The 21,822-nt window shown below is 47.9% G+C and overlaps 44 non-coding genes across 44 annotated transcripts; all 44 read left to right on the forward strand.

Annotated features, from left to right (window-relative positions):
* The first annotated feature begins 225 nt into the window (after window positions 1-225).
* Window positions 226-341, forward strand: LOC134062727 (U5 spliceosomal RNA). The gene has a single exon (XR_009935512.1). It is a non-coding gene; the product is annotated as a U5 spliceosomal RNA (small nuclear RNA).
* Window positions 342-678: 337 nt separating this feature from the next.
* Window positions 679-794, forward strand: LOC134062728 (U5 spliceosomal RNA). The gene has a single exon (XR_009935513.1). It is a non-coding gene; the product is annotated as a U5 spliceosomal RNA (small nuclear RNA).
* Window positions 795-1,131: 337 nt separating this feature from the next.
* LOC134062729 (U5 spliceosomal RNA) lies at window positions 1,132-1,247 on the forward strand. The gene has a single exon (XR_009935514.1). It is a non-coding gene; the product is annotated as a U5 spliceosomal RNA (small nuclear RNA).
* A 337-nt stretch (window positions 1,248-1,584) lies between these two features.
* LOC134062822 (U5 spliceosomal RNA) lies at window positions 1,585-1,699 on the forward strand. The gene has a single exon (XR_009935607.1). It is a non-coding gene; the product is annotated as a U5 spliceosomal RNA (small nuclear RNA).
* Window positions 1,700-2,037: 338 nt separating this feature from the next.
* Window positions 2,038-2,153, forward strand: LOC134062730 (U5 spliceosomal RNA). Its single transcript, XR_009935515.1, has one exon. It is a non-coding gene; the product is annotated as a U5 spliceosomal RNA (small nuclear RNA).
* Window positions 2,154-2,490: 337 nt separating this feature from the next.
* LOC134062916 (U5 spliceosomal RNA) lies at window positions 2,491-2,606 on the forward strand. The gene has a single exon (XR_009935695.1). It is a non-coding gene; the product is annotated as a U5 spliceosomal RNA (small nuclear RNA).
* Window positions 2,607-2,943: 337 nt separating this feature from the next.
* On the forward strand, window positions 2,944-3,059 carry LOC134062732 (U5 spliceosomal RNA). The gene has a single exon (XR_009935517.1). It is a non-coding gene; the product is annotated as a U5 spliceosomal RNA (small nuclear RNA).
* Window positions 3,060-3,792: 733 nt separating this feature from the next.
* LOC134062733 (U5 spliceosomal RNA) lies at window positions 3,793-3,908 on the forward strand. Its single transcript, XR_009935518.1, has one exon. It is a non-coding gene; the product is annotated as a U5 spliceosomal RNA (small nuclear RNA).
* A 337-nt stretch (window positions 3,909-4,245) lies between these two features.
* LOC134062734 (U5 spliceosomal RNA) lies at window positions 4,246-4,361 on the forward strand. The gene has a single exon (XR_009935519.1). It is a non-coding gene; the product is annotated as a U5 spliceosomal RNA (small nuclear RNA).
* Window positions 4,362-4,698: 337 nt separating this feature from the next.
* Window positions 4,699-4,814, forward strand: LOC134063311 (U5 spliceosomal RNA). The gene has a single exon (XR_009936073.1). It is a non-coding gene; the product is annotated as a U5 spliceosomal RNA (small nuclear RNA).
* A 337-nt stretch (window positions 4,815-5,151) lies between these two features.
* Window positions 5,152-5,267, forward strand: LOC134062735 (U5 spliceosomal RNA). Its single transcript, XR_009935520.1, has one exon. It is a non-coding gene; the product is annotated as a U5 spliceosomal RNA (small nuclear RNA).
* Window positions 5,268-5,604: 337 nt separating this feature from the next.
* LOC134062762 (U5 spliceosomal RNA) lies at window positions 5,605-5,720 on the forward strand. Its single transcript, XR_009935547.1, has one exon. It is a non-coding gene; the product is annotated as a U5 spliceosomal RNA (small nuclear RNA).
* A 337-nt stretch (window positions 5,721-6,057) lies between these two features.
* LOC134062850 (U5 spliceosomal RNA) lies at window positions 6,058-6,173 on the forward strand. Its single transcript, XR_009935633.1, has one exon. It is a non-coding gene; the product is annotated as a U5 spliceosomal RNA (small nuclear RNA).
* Window positions 6,174-6,510: 337 nt separating this feature from the next.
* On the forward strand, window positions 6,511-6,626 carry LOC134062736 (U5 spliceosomal RNA). Its single transcript, XR_009935521.1, has one exon. It is a non-coding gene; the product is annotated as a U5 spliceosomal RNA (small nuclear RNA).
* A 337-nt stretch (window positions 6,627-6,963) lies between these two features.
* On the forward strand, window positions 6,964-7,079 carry LOC134062901 (U5 spliceosomal RNA). The gene has a single exon (XR_009935681.1). It is a non-coding gene; the product is annotated as a U5 spliceosomal RNA (small nuclear RNA).
* A 337-nt stretch (window positions 7,080-7,416) lies between these two features.
* Window positions 7,417-7,532, forward strand: LOC134062851 (U5 spliceosomal RNA). The gene has a single exon (XR_009935634.1). It is a non-coding gene; the product is annotated as a U5 spliceosomal RNA (small nuclear RNA).
* Window positions 7,533-7,869: 337 nt separating this feature from the next.
* Window positions 7,870-7,985, forward strand: LOC134062737 (U5 spliceosomal RNA). Its single transcript, XR_009935522.1, has one exon. It is a non-coding gene; the product is annotated as a U5 spliceosomal RNA (small nuclear RNA).
* Window positions 7,986-8,718: 733 nt separating this feature from the next.
* LOC134062738 (U5 spliceosomal RNA) lies at window positions 8,719-8,834 on the forward strand. Its single transcript, XR_009935523.1, has one exon. It is a non-coding gene; the product is annotated as a U5 spliceosomal RNA (small nuclear RNA).
* A 337-nt stretch (window positions 8,835-9,171) lies between these two features.
* Window positions 9,172-9,287, forward strand: LOC134062796 (U5 spliceosomal RNA). The gene has a single exon (XR_009935581.1). It is a non-coding gene; the product is annotated as a U5 spliceosomal RNA (small nuclear RNA).
* A 337-nt stretch (window positions 9,288-9,624) lies between these two features.
* LOC134062902 (U5 spliceosomal RNA) lies at window positions 9,625-9,740 on the forward strand. The gene has a single exon (XR_009935682.1). It is a non-coding gene; the product is annotated as a U5 spliceosomal RNA (small nuclear RNA).
* A 337-nt stretch (window positions 9,741-10,077) lies between these two features.
* Window positions 10,078-10,193, forward strand: LOC134062852 (U5 spliceosomal RNA). Its single transcript, XR_009935635.1, has one exon. It is a non-coding gene; the product is annotated as a U5 spliceosomal RNA (small nuclear RNA).
* A 337-nt stretch (window positions 10,194-10,530) lies between these two features.
* On the forward strand, window positions 10,531-10,646 carry LOC134062739 (U5 spliceosomal RNA). Its single transcript, XR_009935524.1, has one exon. It is a non-coding gene; the product is annotated as a U5 spliceosomal RNA (small nuclear RNA).
* Window positions 10,647-11,379: 733 nt separating this feature from the next.
* LOC134062740 (U5 spliceosomal RNA) lies at window positions 11,380-11,495 on the forward strand. The gene has a single exon (XR_009935525.1). It is a non-coding gene; the product is annotated as a U5 spliceosomal RNA (small nuclear RNA).
* A 337-nt stretch (window positions 11,496-11,832) lies between these two features.
* Window positions 11,833-11,948, forward strand: LOC134062797 (U5 spliceosomal RNA). The gene has a single exon (XR_009935582.1). It is a non-coding gene; the product is annotated as a U5 spliceosomal RNA (small nuclear RNA).
* A 337-nt stretch (window positions 11,949-12,285) lies between these two features.
* LOC134062904 (U5 spliceosomal RNA) lies at window positions 12,286-12,401 on the forward strand. The gene has a single exon (XR_009935684.1). It is a non-coding gene; the product is annotated as a U5 spliceosomal RNA (small nuclear RNA).
* A 337-nt stretch (window positions 12,402-12,738) lies between these two features.
* Window positions 12,739-12,854, forward strand: LOC134062853 (U5 spliceosomal RNA). Its single transcript, XR_009935636.1, has one exon. It is a non-coding gene; the product is annotated as a U5 spliceosomal RNA (small nuclear RNA).
* A 337-nt stretch (window positions 12,855-13,191) lies between these two features.
* LOC134062741 (U5 spliceosomal RNA) lies at window positions 13,192-13,307 on the forward strand. Its single transcript, XR_009935526.1, has one exon. It is a non-coding gene; the product is annotated as a U5 spliceosomal RNA (small nuclear RNA).
* Window positions 13,308-14,040: 733 nt separating this feature from the next.
* LOC134062743 (U5 spliceosomal RNA) lies at window positions 14,041-14,156 on the forward strand. Its single transcript, XR_009935528.1, has one exon. It is a non-coding gene; the product is annotated as a U5 spliceosomal RNA (small nuclear RNA).
* Window positions 14,157-14,493: 337 nt separating this feature from the next.
* Window positions 14,494-14,609, forward strand: LOC134062799 (U5 spliceosomal RNA). Its single transcript, XR_009935584.1, has one exon. It is a non-coding gene; the product is annotated as a U5 spliceosomal RNA (small nuclear RNA).
* Window positions 14,610-14,946: 337 nt separating this feature from the next.
* Window positions 14,947-15,062, forward strand: LOC134062833 (U5 spliceosomal RNA). The gene has a single exon (XR_009935617.1). It is a non-coding gene; the product is annotated as a U5 spliceosomal RNA (small nuclear RNA).
* Window positions 15,063-15,399: 337 nt separating this feature from the next.
* Window positions 15,400-15,515, forward strand: LOC134062744 (U5 spliceosomal RNA). Its single transcript, XR_009935529.1, has one exon. It is a non-coding gene; the product is annotated as a U5 spliceosomal RNA (small nuclear RNA).
* A 337-nt stretch (window positions 15,516-15,852) lies between these two features.
* LOC134062745 (U5 spliceosomal RNA) lies at window positions 15,853-15,968 on the forward strand. Its single transcript, XR_009935530.1, has one exon. It is a non-coding gene; the product is annotated as a U5 spliceosomal RNA (small nuclear RNA).
* A 337-nt stretch (window positions 15,969-16,305) lies between these two features.
* Window positions 16,306-16,421, forward strand: LOC134062868 (U5 spliceosomal RNA). The gene has a single exon (XR_009935650.1). It is a non-coding gene; the product is annotated as a U5 spliceosomal RNA (small nuclear RNA).
* A 336-nt stretch (window positions 16,422-16,757) lies between these two features.
* On the forward strand, window positions 16,758-16,873 carry LOC134062910 (U5 spliceosomal RNA). Its single transcript, XR_009935689.1, has one exon. It is a non-coding gene; the product is annotated as a U5 spliceosomal RNA (small nuclear RNA).
* Window positions 16,874-17,210: 337 nt separating this feature from the next.
* LOC134062895 (U5 spliceosomal RNA) lies at window positions 17,211-17,326 on the forward strand. Its single transcript, XR_009935675.1, has one exon. It is a non-coding gene; the product is annotated as a U5 spliceosomal RNA (small nuclear RNA).
* A 337-nt stretch (window positions 17,327-17,663) lies between these two features.
* On the forward strand, window positions 17,664-17,779 carry LOC134062746 (U5 spliceosomal RNA). Its single transcript, XR_009935531.1, has one exon. It is a non-coding gene; the product is annotated as a U5 spliceosomal RNA (small nuclear RNA).
* A 337-nt stretch (window positions 17,780-18,116) lies between these two features.
* Window positions 18,117-18,232, forward strand: LOC134062823 (U5 spliceosomal RNA). The gene has a single exon (XR_009935608.1). It is a non-coding gene; the product is annotated as a U5 spliceosomal RNA (small nuclear RNA).
* Window positions 18,233-18,569: 337 nt separating this feature from the next.
* On the forward strand, window positions 18,570-18,685 carry LOC134062747 (U5 spliceosomal RNA). Its single transcript, XR_009935532.1, has one exon. It is a non-coding gene; the product is annotated as a U5 spliceosomal RNA (small nuclear RNA).
* Window positions 18,686-19,027: 342 nt separating this feature from the next.
* On the forward strand, window positions 19,028-19,143 carry LOC134062748 (U5 spliceosomal RNA). Its single transcript, XR_009935533.1, has one exon. It is a non-coding gene; the product is annotated as a U5 spliceosomal RNA (small nuclear RNA).
* A 337-nt stretch (window positions 19,144-19,480) lies between these two features.
* Window positions 19,481-19,596, forward strand: LOC134062779 (U5 spliceosomal RNA). Its single transcript, XR_009935564.1, has one exon. It is a non-coding gene; the product is annotated as a U5 spliceosomal RNA (small nuclear RNA).
* A 339-nt stretch (window positions 19,597-19,935) lies between these two features.
* On the forward strand, window positions 19,936-20,050 carry LOC134062906 (U5 spliceosomal RNA). The gene has a single exon (XR_009935686.1). It is a non-coding gene; the product is annotated as a U5 spliceosomal RNA (small nuclear RNA).
* A 337-nt stretch (window positions 20,051-20,387) lies between these two features.
* LOC134063307 (U5 spliceosomal RNA) lies at window positions 20,388-20,503 on the forward strand. The gene has a single exon (XR_009936069.1). It is a non-coding gene; the product is annotated as a U5 spliceosomal RNA (small nuclear RNA).
* A 337-nt stretch (window positions 20,504-20,840) lies between these two features.
* LOC134062898 (U5 spliceosomal RNA) lies at window positions 20,841-20,956 on the forward strand. The gene has a single exon (XR_009935678.1). It is a non-coding gene; the product is annotated as a U5 spliceosomal RNA (small nuclear RNA).
* Window positions 20,957-21,293: 337 nt separating this feature from the next.
* On the forward strand, window positions 21,294-21,409 carry LOC134062837 (U5 spliceosomal RNA). Its single transcript, XR_009935621.1, has one exon. It is a non-coding gene; the product is annotated as a U5 spliceosomal RNA (small nuclear RNA).
* The last annotated feature ends 413 nt before the right edge of the window (window positions 21,410-21,822 follow it).

Below are 21,822 nucleotides of genomic sequence, written 5' to 3' on the forward strand. Positions count from 1 at the left end.
ACCTGGTGCTGTAAGCTTTTCTGGATTTTGAGGAGGGGGAAAAACTAAACTTTTTCTTAGGCCCAGTTTGAAAATGACTAGACCATATGCGTATCACTTCACCTTTTGCACAAAGGTAAAGCAGTACTTTGAAGGTCCGTGCGTGGCGTTAAGGGTACTTGTAACCCTGATGGTGACCCGTGTCGCTGGCGGTGGCTACCTGAAGTCATGTTCTAGACCGGCAGAACACTCATGGTTCTCTTCATATCGTATAAATCTTTCGCCTTTTACTAAAGATTTCCGTGGAAAGGACCACTATGAGTTGATATGAATTTTTTGACGCCCCGCCTTACGGTGGGGCTCCTTGATCTGTGAAAAAGAAGCGCTTTCTCTTTGCTTGTGTGCCGACAGCGACGAACGAAAGGGGAGGAGCTCCCACGTTGGCGGCACGGTCTGCTGTTCGCCTGTGGTTTTACCTGGTGCTGTAAGCTTTTCTGGATTTTGAGGAGGGGGAAAAACTAAACTTTTTCTTAGGCCCAGTTTGAAAATGACTAGACCATATGCGTATCACTTCACCTTTTGCACAAAGGTAAAGCAGTACTTTGAAGGTCCGTGCGTGGCGTCAAGGGTACTTGTAACCCTGATGGTGACCCGTGTCGCTGGCGGTGGCTACCTGAAGTCATGTTCTAGACCGGCAGAACACTCATGGTTCTCTTCATATCGTATAAATCTTTCGCCTTTTACTAAAGATTTCCGTGGAAAGGACCACTATGAGTTGATATGAATTTTTTGACGCCCCGCCTTACGGTGGGGCTCCTTGATCTGTGAAAAAGAAGCGCTTTCTCTTTGCTTGTGTGCCGACAGCGACGAACGAAAGGGGAGGAGCTCCGACCTTGGCGGCACGGACTGCTGTTCGCCTGTGGTTTTACCTGGTGCTGTAAGCTTTTCTGGATTTTGAGGAGGGGGAAAAACTAAACTTTTTCTTAGGCCCAGTTTGAAAATGACTAGACCATATGCGTATCACTTCACCTTTTGCACAAAGGTAAAGCAGTACTTTGAAGGTCCGTGCGTGGCGTTAAGGGTACTTGTAACCCTGATGGTGACCCGTGTCGCTGGCGGTGGCTACCTGAAGTCATGTTCTAGACCGGCAGAACACTCATGGTTCTCTTCATATCGTATAAATCTTTCGCCTTTTACTAAAGATTTCCGTGGAAAGGACCACTATGAGTTGATATGAATTTTTTGACGCCCCGCCTTACGGTGGGGCTCCTTGATTTGTGAAAAAGAAGCGCTTTCTCTTTGCTTGTGTGCCGATGGCGACGAACGAAAGGGGAGGAGCTCCCACCTTGGCGGCACGGTCTGCTGTTCGCCTGTGGTTTTACCTGGTGCTGTAAGCTTTTCTGGATTTTGAGGAGGGGGAAAAACTAAACTTTTTCTTAGACCCAGTTTGAAAATTACTAGACCATATACGTATCACTTCACCTTTTGCACAAAGGTAAAGCAGTACTTTGAAGGTCCGTGCGTGGCGTTAAGGGTACTTGTAACCCTGATGGTGACCCGTGTCGCTGGCGGTGGCTACCTGAAGTCATGTTCTAGACCGGCAGAACACTCATGGTTCTCTTCATATCGTATAAATCTTTCGCCTTTTACTAAAGATTTCCGTGGAAAGGACCACTATGAGTTGATATGAATTTTTTGACGCCCCGCCTTACGGTGGGGTTCCTTGATCTGTGAAAAAGAAGCGCTTTCTCTTTGCTTGTGTGCCGACAGCGACGAACGAAAGGAGAGGAGCTCCTACGTTGGCGGCACGGTCTGCTGTTCGCCTGTGGTTTTACCTGGTGCTGTAAGCTTTTCTGGATTTTGAGGAGGGGGAAAAACTAAACTTTTTCTTAGGCCCAGTTTGAAAATTACTAGACCATATGCGAATCACTTCACCTTTTGCACAAAGGTAAAGCAGTACTTAGAAGGTCCGTGCGTGGCGTCAAGGGTACTTGTAACCCTGATGGTGACCCGTGTCGCTGGCGGTGGCTACCTGAAGTCATGTTCTAGACCGGTAGAACACTCATGGTTCTCTTCATATCGTATAAATCTTTCGCCTTTTACTAAAGATTTCCGTGGAAAGGACCACTATGAGTTGATATGAATTTTTTGACGCCCCGCCTTACGGTGGGGCTCCTTGATTTGTGAAAAAGAAGCGCTTTCTCTTTGCTTGTGTGCCGATAGCGACGAACGAAAGGGGAGGAGCTCCCACCTTGGCGGCACGGTCTGCTGTTCGCCTGTGGTTTTACCTGGTGCTGTAAGCTTTTCTGGATTTTGAGGAGGGGGAAAAACTAAACTTTTTCTTAGGCCCAGTTTGAAAATTACTAGACCATATGCGAATCACTTCACCTTTTGCACAAAGGTAAAGCAGTACTAAGAAGGTCCGTGCGTGGCGTCAAGAGTACTTGTAACCCTGATGGTGACCCGTGTCGCTGGCGGTGGCTACCTGAAGTCATGTTCTAGACCGGCAGAACACTCATGGTTCTCTTCATATCGTATAAATCTTTCGCCTTTTACTAAGGATTTCCGTGGAAAGGACCACTATGAGTTGATATGAATTTTTTCACGCCCCGCCCTACGGTGGGGCTCCTTGATTTGTGAAAAAGAAGCGCTTTCTCTTTGCTTGTGTGCCGACAGCGACGAACGAAAGGTGAGGAGCTCCCACCTTGGCGGCACGGTCTGCTGTTCGCCTGTGGTTTTACCTGGTGCTGTAAGCTTTTCTGGATTTTGAGGAGGGGGAAAAACTAAACTTTTTCTTAGGCCCAGTTTGAAAATTACTAGACCATATGCGAATCACTTCACCTTTTGCACAAAGGTAAAGCAGTACTTAGAAGGTCCGTGCGTGGCGTCAAGGGTACTTGTAACCCTGATGGTGACCCGTGTCGCTGGCGGTGGCTACCTGAAGTCATGTTCTAGACCGGCAGAACACTCATGGTTCTCTTCATATCGTATAAATCTTTCGCCTTTTACTAAAGATTTCCGTGGAAAGGACCACTATGAGTTGATATGAATTTTTTGACGCCCCGCCTTACGGTGGGGCTCCTTGATATGTGAAAAAGAAGCGCTTTCTCTTTGCTTGTGTGCCGATAGCGACGAACGAAAGGGGAGGAGCTCCCACGTTGGCGGCACGGTCTGCTGTTCGCCTGTGGTTTTACCTGGTGCTGTAAGCTTTTCTGGATTTTGAGGAGGGGGAAAAACTAAACTTTTTCTTAGGCCCAGTTTGAAAATTACTAGACCATATGCGAATCACTTCACCTTTTGCACAAAGGTAAAGAAGTGCTTAAGGCACGTTTAGACTTGCTGTAGACAACGCGTTCGTGTACGCATCATGGCTGCCTCGCGTATTTTGCGGTCATTTGGTGCGTCGGTCGTGCACGTCGTCGCAAGCGAACACGACGCGTCCGCGAGATGCAATACTGACAAGAAAGTAGGGGGCGATCATCACCAAAACAAAGTGACTGCAAGATGCATTATCGACATCAAAGCTGAGGGCAATCATGAGAGTAAACAATGGCACATGGCCACATCCACATCTGATATTAGGCTACTAGTCTCCCCCTGGTGAAGACCTCCAATAAGGTGCGTAATGCTGCAGCGAGTCTGTACACAGGACACAGCAGGTCGCACACGGGCGCATACGCTTACGTTTGGTCTAACGGCAAGTATAATCCCAGCCTTAGAAGGTCCGTGTGTGGCGTCAAGGGTACTTGTAACCCTGATGGTGACCCGTGTCGCTGGCGGTGGCTACCTGAAGTCATGTTCTAGACCGGCAGAACACTCATGGTTCTCTTCATATCGTATAAATCTTTCGCCTTTTACTAAAGATTTCCGTGGAAAGGACCACTATGAGTTGATATGAATTTTTTGACGCCCCGCCTTACGGTGGGGCTCCTTGATTTGTGAAAAAGAAGCGCTTTCTCTTTGCTTGTGTGCCGATAGCGACGAACGAAAGGAGAGGAGCTCCCACCTTGGCGGCACAGTCTGCTGTTCGCCTGTGGTTTTACCTGGTGCTGTAAGCTTTTCTGGATTTTGAGGAGGGGGAAAAACTAAACTTTTTCTTAGGCCCAGTTTGAAAATTACTAGACCATATGCGAATCACTTCACCTTTTGCACAAAGGTAAAGCAGTACTTAGAAGGTCCGTGCGTGGCGTCAAGGGTACTTGTAACCCTGATGGTGACCCGTGTCGCTGGCGGTGGCTACCTGAAGTCATGTTCTAGACCGGCAGAACACTCATGGTTCTCTTCATATCGTATAAATCTTTCGCCTTTTACTAAAGATTTCCGTGGAAAGGACCACTATGAGTTGATATGAATTTTTTGACGCCCCGCCTTACGGTGGGGCTCCTTGATTTGTGAAAAAGAAGCGCTTTCTCTTTGCTTGTGTGCCGATAGCGACGAACGAAAGGGGAGGAGCTCCCACCTTGGCGGCACGGTCTGCTGTTCGCCTGTGGTTTTACCTGGTGCTGTAAGCTTTTCTGGATTTTGAGGAGGGGGAAAAACTAAACTTTTTCTTAGGCCCAGTTTGAAAATTACTAGACCATATGCGAATCACTTCACCTTTTGCACAAAGGTAAAGCAGTACTTTGAAGGTCCGTGCGTGGCGTTAAGGGTACTTGTAACCCTGATGGTGACCCGTGTCGCTGGCGGTGGCTACCTGAAGTCATGTTCTAGACCGGCAGAACACTCATGGTTCTCTTCATATCGTATAAATCTTTCGCCTTTTACTAAAGATTTCCGTGGAAAGGACCACTATGAGTTGATATGAATTTTTTGACGCCCCGTCTTACGGTGGGGCTCCTTGAACTGTGAAAAAGAAGCGCTTTCTCTTTGCTTGTGTGCCGACAGCGACGAACGAAAGGAGAGGAGCTCCCACGTTGGCGGCACGGTCTGCTGTTCGCCTGTGGTTTTACCTGGTGCTGTAAGCTTTTCTGGATTTTGAGGAGGGGGAAAAACTAAACTTTTTCTTAGGCCCAGTTTGAAAATTACTAGACCATATGCGAATCACTTCACCTTTTGCACAAAGGTAAAGCAGTACTTAGAAGGTCCGTGCGTGGCGTCAAGGGTACTTGTAACCCTGATGGTGACCCGTGTCGCTGGCGGTGGCTACCTGAAGTCATGTTCTAGACCGGCAGAACACTCATGGTTCTCTTCATATCGTATAAATCTTTCGCCTTTTACTAAAGATTTCCGTGGAAAGGACCACTATGAGTTGATATGAATTTTTTGACGCCCCGCCTTACGGTGGGGCTCCTTGAACTGTGAAAAAGAAGCGCTTTCTCTTTGCTTGTGTGCCGACAGCGACGAACGAAAGGAGAGGAGCTCCCACGTTGGCGGCACGGTCTGCTGTTCGCCTGTGGTTTTACCTGGTGCTGTAAGCTTTTCTGGATTTTGAGGAGGGGGAAAAACTAAACTTTTTCTTAGGCCCAGTTTGAAAATTACTAGACCATATGCGAATCACTTCACCTTTTGCACAAAGGTAAAGCAGTACTTAGAAGGTCCGTGCGTGGCGTTAAGGGTACTTGTAACCCTGATGGTGACCCGTGTCGCTGGCGGTGGCTACCTGAAGTCATGTTCTAGACCGGCAAAACACTCATGGTTCTCTTCATATCGTATAAATCTTTCGCCTTTTACTAAAGATTTCCGTGGAAAGGACCACTATGAGTTGATATGAATTTTTTGACGCCCCGCATTACGGTGGGGCTCCTTGAACTGTGAAAAAGTAGCGCTTTCTCTTTGCTTGTGTGCCGACAGCGACGAACGAAAGGGGAGGAGCTCCCACCTTGGCGGCACGGTCTGCTGTTAGCCTGTGGTTTTACCTGGTGCTGTAAGCTTTTCTGGATTTTGAGGAGGGGGAAAAACTAAACTTTTTCTTAGGCCCAGTTTGAAAATTACTAGACCATATGCGAATCACTTCACCTTTTGCACAAAGGTAAAGCAGTACTTAGAAGGTCCGTGCGTGGCGTCAAGGGTACTTGTAACCCTGATGGTGACCCGTGTCGCTGGCGGTGGCTACCTGAAGTCATGTTCTAGACCGGCAAAACACTCATGGTTCTCTTCATATCGTATAAATCTTTCGCCTTTTACTAAAGATTTCCGTGGAAAGGACCACTATGAGTTGATATGAATTTTTTCACGCCCCGCCCTACGGTGGGGCTCCTTGATTTGTGAAAAAGAAGCGCTTTCTCTTTGCTTGTGTGCCGACAGCGACGAACGAAAGGGGAGGAGCTCCCACCTTGGCGGCACGGTCTGCTGTTCGCCTGTGGTTTTACCTGGTGCTGTAAGCTTTTCTGGATTTTGAGGAGGGGGAAAAACTAAACTTTTTCTTAGGCCCAGTTTGAAAATTACTAGACCATATGCGAATCACTTCACCTTTTGCACAAAGGTAAAGCAGTACTTAGAAGGTCCGTGCGTGGCGTCAAGGGTACTTGTAACCCTGATGGTGACCCGTGTCGCTGGCGGTGGCTACCTGAAGTCATGTTCTAGACCGGCAAAACACTCATGGTTCTCTTCATATCGTATAAATCTTTCGCCTTTTACTAAAGATTTCCGTGGAAAGGACCACTATGAGTTGATATGAATTTTTTGACGCCCCGCCTTACGGTGGGGCTCCTTGAACTGTGAAAAAGAAGCGCTTTCTCTTTGCTTGTGTGCCGACAGCGACGAACGAAAGGAGAGGAGCTCCCACGTTGGCGGCACGGTCTGCTGTTCGCCTGTGGTTTTACCTGGTGCTGTAAGCTTTTCTGGATTTTGAGGAGGGGGAAAAACTAAACTTTTTCTTAGGCCCAGTTTGAAAATTACTAGACCATATGCGAATCACTTCACCTTTTGCACAAAGGTAAAGCAGTACTTAGAAGGTCCGTGCGTGGCGTCAAGGGTACTTGTAACCCTGATGGTGACCCGTGTCGCTGGCGGTGGCTACCTGAAGTCATGTTCTAGACCGGCAGAACACTCATGGTTCTCTTCATATCGTATAAATCTTTCGCCTTTTACTAAAGATCTCCGTGGAAAGGACCACTATGAGTTGATATGAATTTTTTGACGCCCCGCCTTACGGTGGGGCTCCTTGATTTGTGAAAAAGAAGCGCTTTCTCTTTGCTTGTGTGCCGATAGCGACGAACGAAAGGGGAGGAGCTCCCACCTTGGCGGCACGGTCTGCTGTTCGCCTGTGGTTTTACCTGGTGCTGTAAGCTTTTCTGGATTTTGAGGAGGGGGAAAAACTAAACTTTTTCTTAGGCCCAGTTTGAAAATTACTAGACCATATGCGAATCACTTCACCTTTTGCACAAAGGTAAAGCAGTACTTAGAAGGTCCGTGCGTGGCGTCAAGAGTACTTGTAACCCTGATGGTGACCCGTGTCGCTGGCGGTGGCTACCTGAAGTCATGTTCTAGACCGGCAGAACACTCATGGTTCTCTTCATATCGTATAAATCTTTCGCCTTTTACTAAAGATTTCCGTGGAAAGGACCACTATGAGTTGATATGAATTTTTTCACGCCCCGCCCTACGGTGGGGCTCCTTGATTTGTGAAAAAGAAGCGCTTTCTCTTTGCTTGTGTGCCGATAGCGACGAACGAAAGGAGAGGAGCTCCCACGTTGGCGGCACGGTCTGCTGTTCGCCTGTGGTTTTACCTGGTGCTGTAAGCTTTTCTGGATTTTGAGGAGGGGGAAAAACTAAACTTTTTCTTAGGCCCAGTTTGAAAATGACTAGACCATATGCGTATCACTTCACCTTTTGCACAAAGGTAAAGCAGTACTTTGAAGGTCCGTGCGTGGCGTTAAGGGTACTTGTAACCCGGATGGTGACCCGTGTCGCTGGCGGTGGCTACCTGAAGTCATGTTCTAGACCGGCAGAACACTCATGGTTCTCTTCATATCGTATAAATCTTTCGCCTTTTACTAAAGATTTCCGTGGAAAGGACCACTATGAGTTGATATGAATTTTTTGACGCCCCGCCTTACGGTGGGGCTCCTTGATCTGTGAAAAAGAAGCGCTTTCTCTTTGCTTGTGTGCCGACAGCGACGAACGAAAGGAGAGGAGCTCCCACGTTGGCGGCACGGTCTGCTGTTCGCCTGTGGTTTTACCTGGTGCTGTAAGCTTTTCTGGATTTTGAGGAGGGGGAAAAACTAAACTTTTTCTTAGGCCCAGTTTGAAAATTACTAGACCATATGCGAATCACTTCACCTTTTGCACAAAGGTAAAGAAGTACTTAAGGCACGTTTAGACTTGCTGTAGACAACGCGTTCGTGTACGCATCATGGCTGCCTCGCGTATTTTGCGGTCATTTGGTGCGTCGGTCGTGCACGTCGTCGCAAGCGAACACGACGCGTCCGCGAGATGCAATACTGACAAGAAAGTAGGGGGCGATCATCACCAAAACAAAGTGACTGCAAGATGCATTATCGACATCAAAGCTGAGGGCAATCATGAGAGTAAACAATGGCACATGGCCACATCCACATCTGATATTAGGCTACTAGTCTCCCCCTGGTGAAGACCTCCAGTAAGGTGCGTAATGCTGCAGCGAGTCTGTACACAGGACACAGCAGGTCGCACACGGGCGCATACGCTTACGTTTGGTCTAACGGCAAGTATAATCCCAGCCTTAGAAGGTCCGTGTGTGGCGTCAAGGGTACTTGTAACCCTGATGGTGACCCGTGTCGCTGGCGGTGGCTACCTGAAGTCATGTTCTAGACCGGCAGAACACTCATGGTTCTCTTCATATCGTATAAATCTTTCGCCTTTTACTAAAGATTTCCGTGGAAAGGACCACTATGAGTTGATATGAATTTTTTGACGCCCCGCCTTACGGTGGGGCTCCTTGATTTGTGAAAAAGAAGCGCTTTCTCTTTGCTTGTGTGCCGATAGCGACGAACGAAAGGAGAGGAGCTCCCACCTTGGCGGCACAGTCTGCTGTTCGCCTGTGGTTTTACCTGGTGCTGTAAGCTTTTCTGGATTTTGAGGAGGGGGAAAAACTAAACTTTTTCTTAGGCCCAGTTTGAAAATTACTAGACCATATGCGAATCACTTCACCTTTTGCACAAAGGTAAAGCAGTACTTAGAAGGTCCGTGCGTGGCGTCAAGGGTACTTGTAACCCTGATGGTGACCCGTGTCGCTGGCGGTGGCTACCTGAAGTCATGTTCTAGACCGGCAGAACACTCATGGTTCTCTTCATATCGTATAAATCTTTCGCCTTTTACTAAAGATTTCCGTGGAAAGGACCACTATGAGTTGATATGAATTTTTTGACGCCCCGCCCTACGGTGGGGCTCCTTGATTTGTGAAAAAGAAGCGCTTTCTCTTTGCTTGTGTGCCGATAGCGACGAACGAAAGGAGAGGAGCTCCCACGTTGGCGGCACGGTCTGCTGTTCGCCTGTGGTTTTACCTGGTGCTGTAAGCTTTTCTGGATTTTGAGGAGGGGGAAAAACTAAACTTTTTCTTAGGCCCAGTTTGAAAATTACTAGACCATATGCGAATCACTTCACCTTTTGCACAAAGGTAAAGCAGTACTTAGAAGGTCCGTGCGTGGCGTCAAGGGTACTTGTAACCCTGATGGTGACCCGTGTCGCTGGCGGTGGCTACCTGAAGTCATGTTCTAGACCGGCAGAACACTCATGGTTCTCTTCATATCGTATAAATCTTTCGCCTTTTACTAAAGATCTCCGTGGAAAGGACCACTATGAGTTGATATGAATTTTTTGACGCCCCGCCTTACGGTGGGGCTCCTTGATTTGTGAAAAAGAAGCGCTTTCTCTTTGCTTGTGTGCCGATAGCGACGAACGAAAGGGGAGGAGCTCCCACCTTGGCGGCACGGTCTGCTGTTCGCCTGTGGTTTTACCTGGTGCTGTAAGCTTTTCTGGATTTTGAGGAGGGGGAAAAACTAAACTTTTTCTTAGGCCCAGTTTGAAAATTACTAGACCATATGCGAATCACTTCACCTTTTGCACAAAGGTAAAGCAGTACTTAGAAGGTCCGTGCGTGGCGTCAAGAGTACTTGTAACCCTGATGGTGACCCGTGTCGCTGGCGGTGGCTACCTGAAGTCATGTTCTAGACCGGCAGAACACTCATGGTTCTCTTCATATCGTATAAATCTTTCGCCTTTTACTAAAGATTTCCGTGGAAAGGACCACTATGAGTTGATATGAATTTTTTCACGCCCCGCCCTACGGTGGGGCTCCTTGATTTGTGAAAAAGAAGCGCTTTCTCTTTGCTTGTGTGCCGACAGCGACGAACGAAAGGGGAGGAGCTCCCACCTTGGCGGCACGGTCTGCTGTTCGCCTGTGGTTTTACCTGGTGCTGTAAGCTTTTCTGGATTTTGAGGAGGGGGAAAAACTAAACTTTTTCTTAGGCCCAGTTTGAAAATGACTAGACCATATGCGTATCACTTCACCTTTTGCACAAAGGTAAAGCAGTACTTTGAAGGTCCGTGCGTGGCGTTAAGGGTACTTGTAACCCGGATGGTGACCCGTGTCGCTGGCGGTGGCTACCTGAAGTCATGTTCTAGACCGGCAGAACACTCATGGTTCTCTTCATATCGTATAAATCTTTCGCCTTTTACTAAAGATTTCCGTGGAAAGGACCACTATGAGTTGATATGAATTTTTTGACGCCCCGCCTTACGGTGGGGCTCCTTGATCTGTGAAAAAGAAGCGCTTTCTCTTTGCTTGTGTGCCGACAGCGACGAACGAAAGGAGAGGAGCTCCCACGTTGGCGGCACGGTCTGCTGTTCGCCTGTGGTTTTACCTGGTGCTGTAAGCTTTTCTGGATTTTGAGGAGGGGGAAAAACTAAACTTTTTCTTAGGCCCAGTTTGAAAATTACTAGACCATATGCGAATCACTTCACCTTTTGCACAAAGGTAAAGAAGTACTTAAGGCACGTTTAGACTTGCTGTAGACAACGCGTTCGTGTACGCATCATGGCTGCCTCGCGTATTTTGCGGTCATTTGGTGCGTCGGTCGTGCACGTCGTCGCAAGCGAACACGACGCGTCCGCGAGATGCAATACTGACAAGAAAGTAGGGGGCGATCATCACCAAAACAAAGTGACTGCAAGATGCATTATCGACATCAAAGCTGAGGGCAATCATGAGAGTAAACAATGGCACATGGCCACATCCACATCTGATATTAGGCTACTAGTCTCCCCCTGGTGAAGACCTCCAGTAAGGTGCGTAATGCTGCAGCGAGTCTGTACACAGGACACAGCAGGTCGCACACGGGCGCATACGCTTACGTTTGGTCTAACGGCAAGTATAATCCCAGCCTTAGAAGGTCCGTGTGTGGCGTCAAGGGTACTTGTAACCCTGATGGTGACCCGTGTCGCTGGCGGTGGCTACCTGAAGTCATGTTCTAGACCGGCAGAACACTCATGGTTCTCTTCATATCGTATAAATCTTTCGCCTTTTACTAAAGATTTCCGTGGAAAGGACCACTATGAGTTGATATGAATTTTTTGACGCCCCGCCTTACGGTGGGGCTCCTTGATTTGTGAAAAAGAAGCGCTTTCTCTTTGCTTGTGTGCCGATAGCGACGAACGAAAGGAGAGGAGCTCCCACCTTGGCGGCACAGTCTGCTGTTCGCCTGTGGTTTTACCTGGTGCTGTAAGCTTTTCTGGATTTTGAGGAGGGGGAAAAACTAAACTTTTTCTTAGGCCCAGTTTGAAAATTACTAGACCATATGCGAATCACTTCACCTTTTGCACAAAGGTAAAGCAGTACTTAGAAGGTCCGTGCGTGGCGTCAAGGGTACTTGTAACCCTGATGGTGACCCGTGTCGCTGGCGGTGGCTACCTGAAGTCATGTTCTAGACCGGCAGAACACTCATGGTTCTCTTCATATCGTATAAATCTTTCGCCTTTTACTAAAGATTTCCGTGGAAAGGACCACTATGAGTTGATATGAATTTTTTGACGCCCCGCCCTACGGTGGGGCTCCTTGATTTGTGAAAAAGAAGCGCTTTCTCTTTGCTTGTGTGCCGATAGCGACGAACGAAAGGAGAGGAGCTCCCACGTTGGCGGCACGGTCTGCTGTTCGCCTGTGGTTTTACCTGGTGCTGTAAGCTTTTCTGGATTTTGAGGAGGGGGAAAAACTAAACTTTTTCTTAGGCCCAGTTTGAAAATTACTAGACCATATGCGAATCACTTCACCTTTTGCACAAAGGTAAAGCAGTACTTAGAAGGTCCGTGCGTGGCGTCAAGGGTACTTGTAACCCTGATGGTGACCCGTGTCGCTGGCGGTGGCTACCTGAAGTCATGTTCTAGACCGGCAGAACACTCATGGTTCTCTTCATATCGTATAAATCTTTCGCCTTTTACTAAAGATCTCCGTGGAAAGGACCACTATGAGTTGATATGAATTTTTTGACGCCCCGCCTTACGGTGGGGCTCCTTGATTTGTGAAAAAGAAGCGCTTTCTCTTTGCTTGTGTGCCGATAGCGACGAACGAAAGGGGAGGAGCTCCCACCTTGGCGGCACGGTCTGCTGTTCGCCTGTGGTTTTACCTGGTGCTGTAAGCTTTTCTGGATTTTGAGGAGGGGGAAAAACTAAACTTTTTCTTAGGCCCAGTTTGAAAATTACTAGACCATATGCGAATCACTTCACCTTTTGCACAAAGGTAAAGCAGTACTTAGAAGGTCCGTGCGTGGCGTCAAGAGTACTTGTAACCCTGATGGTGACCCGTGTCGCTGGCGGTGGCTACCTGAAGTCATGTTCTAGACCGGCAGAACACTCATGGTTCTCTTCATATCGTATAAATCTTTCGCCTTTTACTAAAGATTTCCGTGGAAAGGACCACTATGAGTTGATATGAATTTTTTCACGCCCCGCCCTACGGTGGGGCTCCTTGATTTGTGAAAAAGAAGCGCTTTCTCTTTGCTTGTGTGCCGACAGCGACGAACGAAAGGGGAGGAGCTCCCACCTTGGCGGCACGGTCTGCTGTTCGCCTGTGGTTTTACCTGGTGCTGTAAGCTTTTCTGGATTTTGAGGAGGGGGAAAAACTAAACTTTTTCTTAGGCCCAGTTTGAAAATGACTAGACCATATGCGTATCACTTCACCTTTTGCACAAAGGTAAAGCAGTACTTTGAAGGTCCGTGCGTGGCGTTAAGGGTACTTGTAACCCGGATGGTGACCCGTGTCGCTGGCGGTGGCTACCTGAAGTCATGTTCTAGACCGGCAGAACACTCATGGTTCTCTTCATATCGTATAAATCTTTCGCCTTTTACTAAAGATTTCCGTGGAAAGGACCACTATGAGTTGATATGAATTTTTTGACGCCCCGCCTTACGGTGGGGCTCCTTGATCTGTGAAAAAGAAGCGCTTTCTCTTTGCTTGTGTGCCGACAGCGACGAACGAAAGGAGAGGAGCTCCCACGTTGGCGGCACGGTCTGCTGTTCGCCTGTGGTTTTACCTGGTGCTGTAAGCTTTTCTGGATTTTGAGGAGGGGGAAAAACTAAACTTTTTCTTAGGCCCAGTTTGAAAATTACTAGACCATATGCGAATCACTTCACCTTTTGCACAAAGGTAAAGAAGTACTTAAGGCACGTTTAGACTTGCTGTAGACAACGCGTTCGTGTACGCATCATGGCTGCCTCGCGTATTTTGCGGTCATTTGGTGCGTCGGTCGTGCACGTCGTCGCAAGCGAACACGACGCGTCCGCGAGATGCAATACTGACAAGAAAGTAGGGGGCGATCATCACCAAAACAAAGTGACTGCAAGATGCATTATCGACATCAAAGCTGAGGGCAATCATGAGAGTAAACAATGGCACATGGCCACATCCACATCTGATATTAGGCTACTAGTCTCCCCCTGGTGAAGACCTCCAGTAAGGTGCGTAATGCTGCAGCGAGTCTGTACACAGGACACAGCAGGTCGCACACGGGCGCATACGCTTACGTTTGGTCTAACGGCAAGTATAATCCCAGCCTTAGAAGGTCCGTGTGTGGCGTCAAGGGTACTTGTAACCCTGATGGTGACCCGTGTCGCTGGCGGTGGCTACCTGAAGTCATGTTCTAGACCGGCAGAACACTCATGGTTCTCTTCATATCGTATAAATCTTTCGCCTTTTACTAAAGATTTCCGTGGAAAGGACCACTATGAGTTGATATGAATTTTTTGACGCCCCGCCTTACGGTGGGGCTCCTTGATTTGTGAAAAAGAAGCGCTTTCTCTTTGCTTGTGTGCCGATAGCGACGAACGAAAGGAGAGGAGCTCCCACCTTGGCGGCACAGTCTGCTGTTCGCCTGTGGTTTTACCTGGTGCTGTAAGCTTTTCTGGATTTTGAGGAGGGGGAAAAACTAAACTTTTTCTTAGGCCCAGTTTGAAAATTACTAGACCATATGCGAATCACTTCACCTTTTGCACAAAGGTAAAGCAGTACTTAGAAGGTCCGTGCGTGGCGTCAAGGGTACTTGTAACCCTGATGGTGACCCGTGTCGCTGGCGGTGGCTACCTGAAGTCATGTTCTAGACCGGCAGAACACTCATGGTTCTCTTCATATCGTATAAATCTTTCGCCTTTTACTAAAGATTTCCGTGGAAAGGACCACTATGAGTTGATATGAATTTTTTGACGCCCCGCCCTACGGTGGGGCTCCTTGATTTGTGAAAAAGAAGCGCTTTCTCTTTGCTTGTGTGCCGATAGCGACGAACGAAAGGAGAGGAGCTCCCACGTTGGCGGCACGGTCTGCTGTTCGCCTGTGGTTTTACCTGGTGCTGTAAGCTTTTCTGGATTTTGAGGAGGGGGAAAAACTAAACTTTTTCTTAGGCCCAGTTTGAAAATTACTAGACCATATGCGTATCACTTCACCTTTTGCACAAAGGTAAAGCAGTACTTAGAAGGTCCGTGCGTGGCGTCAAGGGTACTTGTAACCCTGATGGTGACCCGTGTCGCTGGCGGTGGCTACCTGAAGTCATGTTCTAGACCGGCAGAACACTCATGGTTCTCTTCATATCGTATAAATCTTTCGCCTTTTACTAAAGATTTCCGTGGATAGGACCACTATGAGTTGATATGAATTTTTTGACGCCCCGCCCTACGGTGGGGCTCCTTGATTTGTGAAAAAGAAGCGCTTTCTCTTTGCTTGTGTGCCGACAGCGACGAACGAAAGGGGAGGAGCTCCCACCTTGGCGGCACGGTCTGCTGTTCGCCTGTGGTTTTACCTGGTGCTGTAAGCTTTTCTGGATTTTGAGGAGGGGGAAAAACTAAGCTTTTTCTTAGGCCCAGTTTGAAAATGACTAGACCATATGCGTATCACTTCACCTTTTGCACAAAGGTAAAGCAGTACTTTGAAGGTCCGTGCGTGGCGTTAAGGGTACTTGTAACCCTGATGGTGACCCGTGTCGCTGGCGGTGGCTACCTGAAGTCATGTTCTAGACCGGCAGAACACTCATGGTTCTCTTCATATCGTATAAATCTTTCGCCTTTTACTAAAGATTTCCGTGGAAAGGACCACTATGAGTTGATATGAATTTTTTGACGCCCCGCCTTACGGTGGGGCTCCTTGATCTGTGAAAAAGAAGCGTTTTCTCTTTGCTTGTGTGCCGACAGCGACGAACGAAAGGGGAGGAGCTCCCACCTTGGCGTCACGGTCTGCTGTTCGCCTGTGGTTTTACCTGGTGCTGTAAGCTTTTCTGGATTTTTAGGAGGGGGAAAAACTAAACTTTTTCTTAGGCCCAGTTTGAAAATTACTAGACCATATGCGAATCACTTCACCTTTTGCACAAAGGTAAAGCAGTACTTAGAAGGTCCGTGCGTGGCGTCAAGGGTACTTGTAACCCTGATGGTGACCCGTGTCGCTGGCGGTGGCTACCTGAAGTCATGTTCTAGACCGGCAGAACACTCATGGTTCTCTTCATATCGTATAAATCTTTCGCCTTTTACTAAAGATTTCCGTGGAAAGGACCACTATGAGTTGATATGAATTTTTTGACGCCCCGCCTTACGGTGGGGCTCCTTGATCTGTGAAAAAGAAGCGCTTTCTCTTTGCTTGTGTGCCGACAGCGACGAACGAAAGGAGAGGAGCTCCCACGTTGGCGGCACGGTCTGCTGTTCGCCTGTGGTTTTACCTGGTGCTGTAAGCTTTTCTGGATTTTGAGGAGGGGGAAAAACTAAACTTTTTCTTAGGCCCAGTTTGAAAATGACTAGACCATATGCGTATCACTTCACCTTTTGCACAAAGGTAAAGCAGTACTTTGAAGGTCCGTGCGTGGCATTAAGGGTACTTGTAACCCTGATGGTGACCCGTGTCGCTGGCGGTGGCTACCTGAAGTCATGTTCTAGACCGGCAGAACACTCATGGTTCTCTTCATATCGTATAAATCTTTCGCCTTTTACTAAAGATTTCCGTGGAAAGGACCACTATGAGTTGATATGATTTTTTTGACGCCCCGCCCTACGGTGGGGCTCCTTGATTTGTGAAAAAGAAGCGCTTTCTCTTTGCTTGTGTGCCGACAGCGACGAACGAAAGGGGAGGAGCTCCCACCTTGGCGGCACGGTCTGCTGTTCGCCTGTGGTTTTACCTGGTGCTGTAAGCTTTTCTGGATTTTGAGGAGGGGGAAAAACTAAACTTTTTCTTAGGCCCATCTGGAAATTACTAGACTATATGCGTATCACTTCACCTTTTGCACAAATGTAAAGCAGTACTTTGAAGGTCCGTGCGTGGCGTTAAGGGTACTTGTAACCCTGATGGTGACCCGTGTCACTGGCGGTGGCTACCTGAAGTCATGTTCTAGACCGGCAGAACACTCATGGTTCTCTTCATGTCGTATTAATCTTTCGCCTTTTACTAAAGATTTCCGTGGAAAGGACCACTATGAGTTGATATGAATTTTTTGACGCCCCGCCTTACGGTGGGGCTCCTTGATCTGTGAATAAGAAGCGCTTTCTCTTTGCTTGTGTGCCGACAGCGACGAACGAAAGGAGAGGAGCTCCCACGTTGGCGGCACGGTCTGCTGTTCGCCTGTGGTTTTACCTGGTGCTGTAAGCTTTTCTGGATTTTGAGGAGGGGGAAAAACTAAACTTTTTCTTAGGCCCAGTTTGAAAATTACTAGACCATATGCGAATCACTTCACCTTTTGCACAAAGGTAAAGCAGTACTTAGAAGGTCCGTGCGTGGCGTCAAGGGTACTTGTAACCCTGATGGTGACCCGTGTCGCTGGCGGTGGCTACCTGAAGTCATGTTCTAGACCGGCAGAACACTCATGGTTCTCTTCATATCTTATAAATCTTTCGCCTTTTACTAAAGATTTCCGTGGAAAGGACCACTATGAGTTGATATGAATTTTTTGACGCCCCGCCTTACGGTGGGGCTCCTTGATTTGTGAAAAAGAAGTGCTTTCTCTTTGCTTGTGTGCCGATAGCGACGAACGAAAGGGGAGGAGCTCCCACCTTGGCGGCATGGTCTGCTGTTCGCCTGTGGTTTTACCTGGTGCTGTAAGCTTTTCTGGATTTTGAGGAGGGGGAAAAACTAAACTTTTTCTTAGGCCCAGTTTGAAAATTACTAGACCATATGCGTATCACTTCACCTTTTGCACAAATGTAAAGCAGTACTTTGAAGGTCCGTGCGTGGCGTTAAGGGTACTTGTAACCCTGATGGTGACCCGTGTCGCTGGCGGTGGCTGCCTGAAGTCATGTTCTAGACCGGCAGAACACTCATGGTTCTCTTCATATCGTATAAATCTTTCGCCTTTTACTAAAGATTTCCGTGGAAAGGACCACTATGAGTTGATATGAATTTTTTGACGCCCCGCCTTACGGTGGGGCTCCTTGATCTGTGAAAAAGAAGCGCTTTCTCTTTGCTTGTGTGCCGACAGCGACGAACGAAAGGGGAGGAGCTCCCACCTTGGTGGCATGGTCTGCTGTTTGCCTGTGGTTTTACCTGGTGCTGTAAGCTTTTCTGGATTTTGAGGAGGGGGAAAAACTAAACTTTTTCTTAGGCCCAGTTTGAAAATGACTAGACCATATGCGTATCACTTCACCTTTTGCACAAAGGTAAAGCAGTACTTTGAAGGTCCGTGCGTGGCGTTAAGGGTACTTGTAACCCTGATGGTGACACGTGTCGCTGGCGGTGGCTACCTGAAGTCATGTTCTAGACCGGCAGAACACTCATGGTTCTCTTCATACCGTATAAATCTTTCGCCTTTTACTAAAGATTTCCGTGGAAAGGACCACTATGAGTTGATATGAATTTTTTGACGCCCCGCCTTACGGTGGGGCTCCTTGATCTGTGAAAAAGAAGCGCTTTCTCTTTGCTTGTGTGCCGACAGCGACGAACGAAAGGAGAGGAGCTCCCACGTTGGCGGCACGGTCTGCTGTTCGCCTGTGGTTTTACCTGGTGCTGTAAGCTTTTCTGGATTTTGAGGAGGGGGAAAAACGAAACTTTTTCTTAGGCCCAGTTTGAAAATTACTAGACCATATGCGAATCACTTCACCTTTTGCACAAAGGTAAAGCAGTACTTAGAAGGTCCGTGCGTGGCGTCAAGGGTACTTGTAACCCTGATGGTGACCCGTGTCGCTGGCGGTGGCTACCTGAAGTCATGTTCTAGACCGGCAGAACACTCATGGTTCTCTTCATATCGTATAAATCTTTCGCCTTTTACTAAAGATTTCCGTGGAAAGGACCACTATGAGTTGATATGAATTTTTTGACGCCCCGCCTTACGGTGGGGCTCCTTGATTTGTGAAAAAGAAGTGCTTTCTCTTTGCTTGTGTGCCGACAGCGACGAACGAAAGGGGAGGAGCTCCCACCTTGGCGGCATGGTCTGCGGTTCGCCTGTGGTTTTACCTGGTGCTGTAAGCTTTTCTGGATTTTGAGGAGGGGGAAAAACTAACCTTTTTCTTAGGCCCAGTTTGAAAATGACTAGACCATATGCGTATCACTTCACCTTTTGCACAAAGGTAAAGCAGTACTTTGAAGGTTTTTTTTTTGCGTGGCGTTAAGGGTACTTGTAACCCTGATGGTGACACGTGTCGCTGGCGGTGGCTACCTGAAGTCATGTTCTTGACCGGCAGAACACTCATGGTTCTCTTCATATCGTATAAATCTTTCGCCTTTTACTAAAGATTTCCGTGGAAAGGACCACTATGAGTTGATATGAATTTTTTGACGCCCCGCCTTACGGTGGGGCTCCTTGATCTGTGAAAAAGAAGCGCTTTCTCTTTGCTTGTGTGCCGACAGCGACGAACGAAAGGAGAGGAGCTCCCACGTTGGCGGCACGGTCTGCTGTTCGCCTGTGGTTTTACCTGGTGCTGTAAGCTTTTCTGGATTTTGAGGAGGGGGAAAAACGAAACTTTTTCTTAGGCCCAGTTTGAAAATTACTAGACCATATGCGAATCACTTCACCTTTTGCACAAAGGTAAAGCAGTACTTAGAAGGTCCGTGCGTGGCGTCAAGGGTACTTGTAACCCTGATGGTGACCCGTGTCGCTGGCGGTGGCTACCTGAAGTCATGTTCTAGACCGGCAGAACACTCATTGTTCTCTTCATATCGTATAAATCTTTCGCCTTTTACTAAAGATTTCCGTGGAAAGGACAACTATGAGTTGATATGAATTTTTTGACGCCCCGCCTTACGGTGGGGCTCCTTGATTTGTGAAAAAGAAGTGCTTTCTCTTTGCTTGTGTGCCGATAGCGACGAACGAAAGGGGAGGAGCTCCCACCTTGGCGGCATGGTCTGCTGTTCGCCTGTGGTTTTACCTGGTGCTGTAAGCTTTTCTGGATTTTGAGGAGGGGGAAAAAACTAAACTTTTTCTTAGGCCCAGTTTGAAAATTACTAGACCATATGCGAATCACTTCACCTTTTGCACAAAGGTAAAGCAGTACTTAGAAGGTCCGTGCGTGGCGTTAAGGGTACTTGTAACCCTGATGGTGACCCGTGTCGCTGGCGGTGGCTACTCGAAGTCATGTTCTAGACCGGCAGAACACTCATGGTTCTCTTCATATCGTATAAATCTTTCGCCTTTTACTAAAGATTTCCGTGGAAAGGACCACTATGAGGTGATATGACTTTTTTGACGCCCCGCCTTACGGTGGGGCTCCTTCATCTGTGAAAAAGAAGCGCTTTCTCTTTGCTTGTGTGCCGACAGCGACGAACGAAAGGAGAGGAGCTCCCACGTTGGCGGCACGGTCTGCTGTTCGCCTGTGGTTTTACCTGGTGCTGTAAGCTTTTCTGGATTTTGAGGAGGGGGAAAAACTAAACTTTTTCTTAGGCCCAGTTTGAAAATTACTAGACCATATGCGAATCACTTCACCTTTTGCACAAAGGTAAAGCAGTACTTAGAAGGTCCGTGCGTGGCGTTAAGAGTACTTGTAACCCTGATGGTGACCCGTGTCGCTGGCGGTGGCTACCTGAAGTCATGTTCTAGACCGGCAGAACACTCATGGTTCTCTTCATACCGTATAAATCTTTCGCCTTTTACTAAAGATTTCCGTGGAAAGGACCACTATGAGTTGAAATGAATTTTTTGACGCCCCACCTTACGGTGGGGCTCCTTGATCTGTGAAAAAGAAGCGCTTTCTATTTGCTTGTGTGCCGACAGCGGCGAACGAAAGGGGAGGAGCTCCCACCTTGGCGGCATGGTCTGCTGTTCGCCTGTGGTTTTACCTGGTGCTGTAAGCTTTTCTGGATTTTGAGGAGGGGGAAAAACTAAACTTTTTCTTAGGCCCAGTTTGAAAATGACTAGACCATATGCGTATCACTTCACCTTTTGCACAAAGGTAAAGCAGTACTTTGAAGGTCCGTGCGTGGCGTTAAGGGTACTTGTAACCCTGATGGTGACCCGTGTCGCTGGCGGTGGCTACCTGAAGTCATGTTCTAGACCGGCAGAACACTCATGGTTTTCTTCATGTCGTATAAATCTTTCGCCTTTTACTAAAGATTTCCGTGGAAAGGACCACTATGAGTTGATATGAATTTTTTGACGCCCCGCCTTACGGTGGGGCTCCTTGATCTGTGAAAAAGAAGCGCTTTCTCTTTGCTTGTGTGCCGACAGCGACGAACGAAAGGGGAGGAGCTCCCACCTTGGCGGCATGGTCTGCTGTTCGCCTGTGGTTTTACCTGGTGCTGTAAGCTTTTCTGGATTTTGAGGAGGGGGAAAAACTAAACTTTTTCTTAGGCCCAGTTTGAAAATTACTAGACCATATGCGTATCACTTCACCTTTTGCACAAATGTAAAGCAGTACTTTGAAGGTCCGTGCGTGGCGTCAAGGGTACTTGTAACCCTGATGGTGACCCGTGTCGCTGGCGGTGGCTACCTGAAGTCATGTTCTAGACCGGCAGAACACTCATGGTTCTCTTCATGTCGTATAAATCTTTCGCCTTTTACTAAAGATTTCCGTGGAAAGGACCACTATGAGTTGATATGAATTTTTTGACGCCCCGCCTTACGGTGGGGCTCCTTGAGCTGTGAAAAAGAAGCGCTTTCTCTTTGCTTGTGTGCCGACAGCGACGAACGAAAGGGGAGGAGCTCCCACGTTGGCGGCACGGTCTGCTGTTCGCCTGTGGTTTTACCTGGTGCTGTAAGCTTTTCTGGATTTTGAGGAGGGGGAAAAACTAAACTTTTTCTTAGGCCCAGTTTGAAAATTACTAGACCATATGCGTATCACTTCACCTTTTGCACAAAGGTAAAGCAGTACTTTGAAGGTCCGTGCGTGGCGTCAAGGGTACTTGTAACCCTGATGGTGACCCGTGTCGCTGGCGGTGGCTACCTGAAGTCATGAAGGCGTTTTCAAGGCGGAGACCTAAAATCACCCGGCTGCGCACAAGTTCACGTTCATTTGCGATTTATAATGGCCACATCTGCAAGAGTG

This window comes from Sardina pilchardus, chromosome 17, assembly GCF_963854185.1.
Source record: "Sardina pilchardus chromosome 17, fSarPil1.1, whole genome shotgun sequence".
In the NCBI taxonomy this organism is placed as follows: domain Eukaryota; kingdom Metazoa; phylum Chordata; class Actinopteri; order Clupeiformes; family Clupeidae; genus Sardina; species Sardina pilchardus.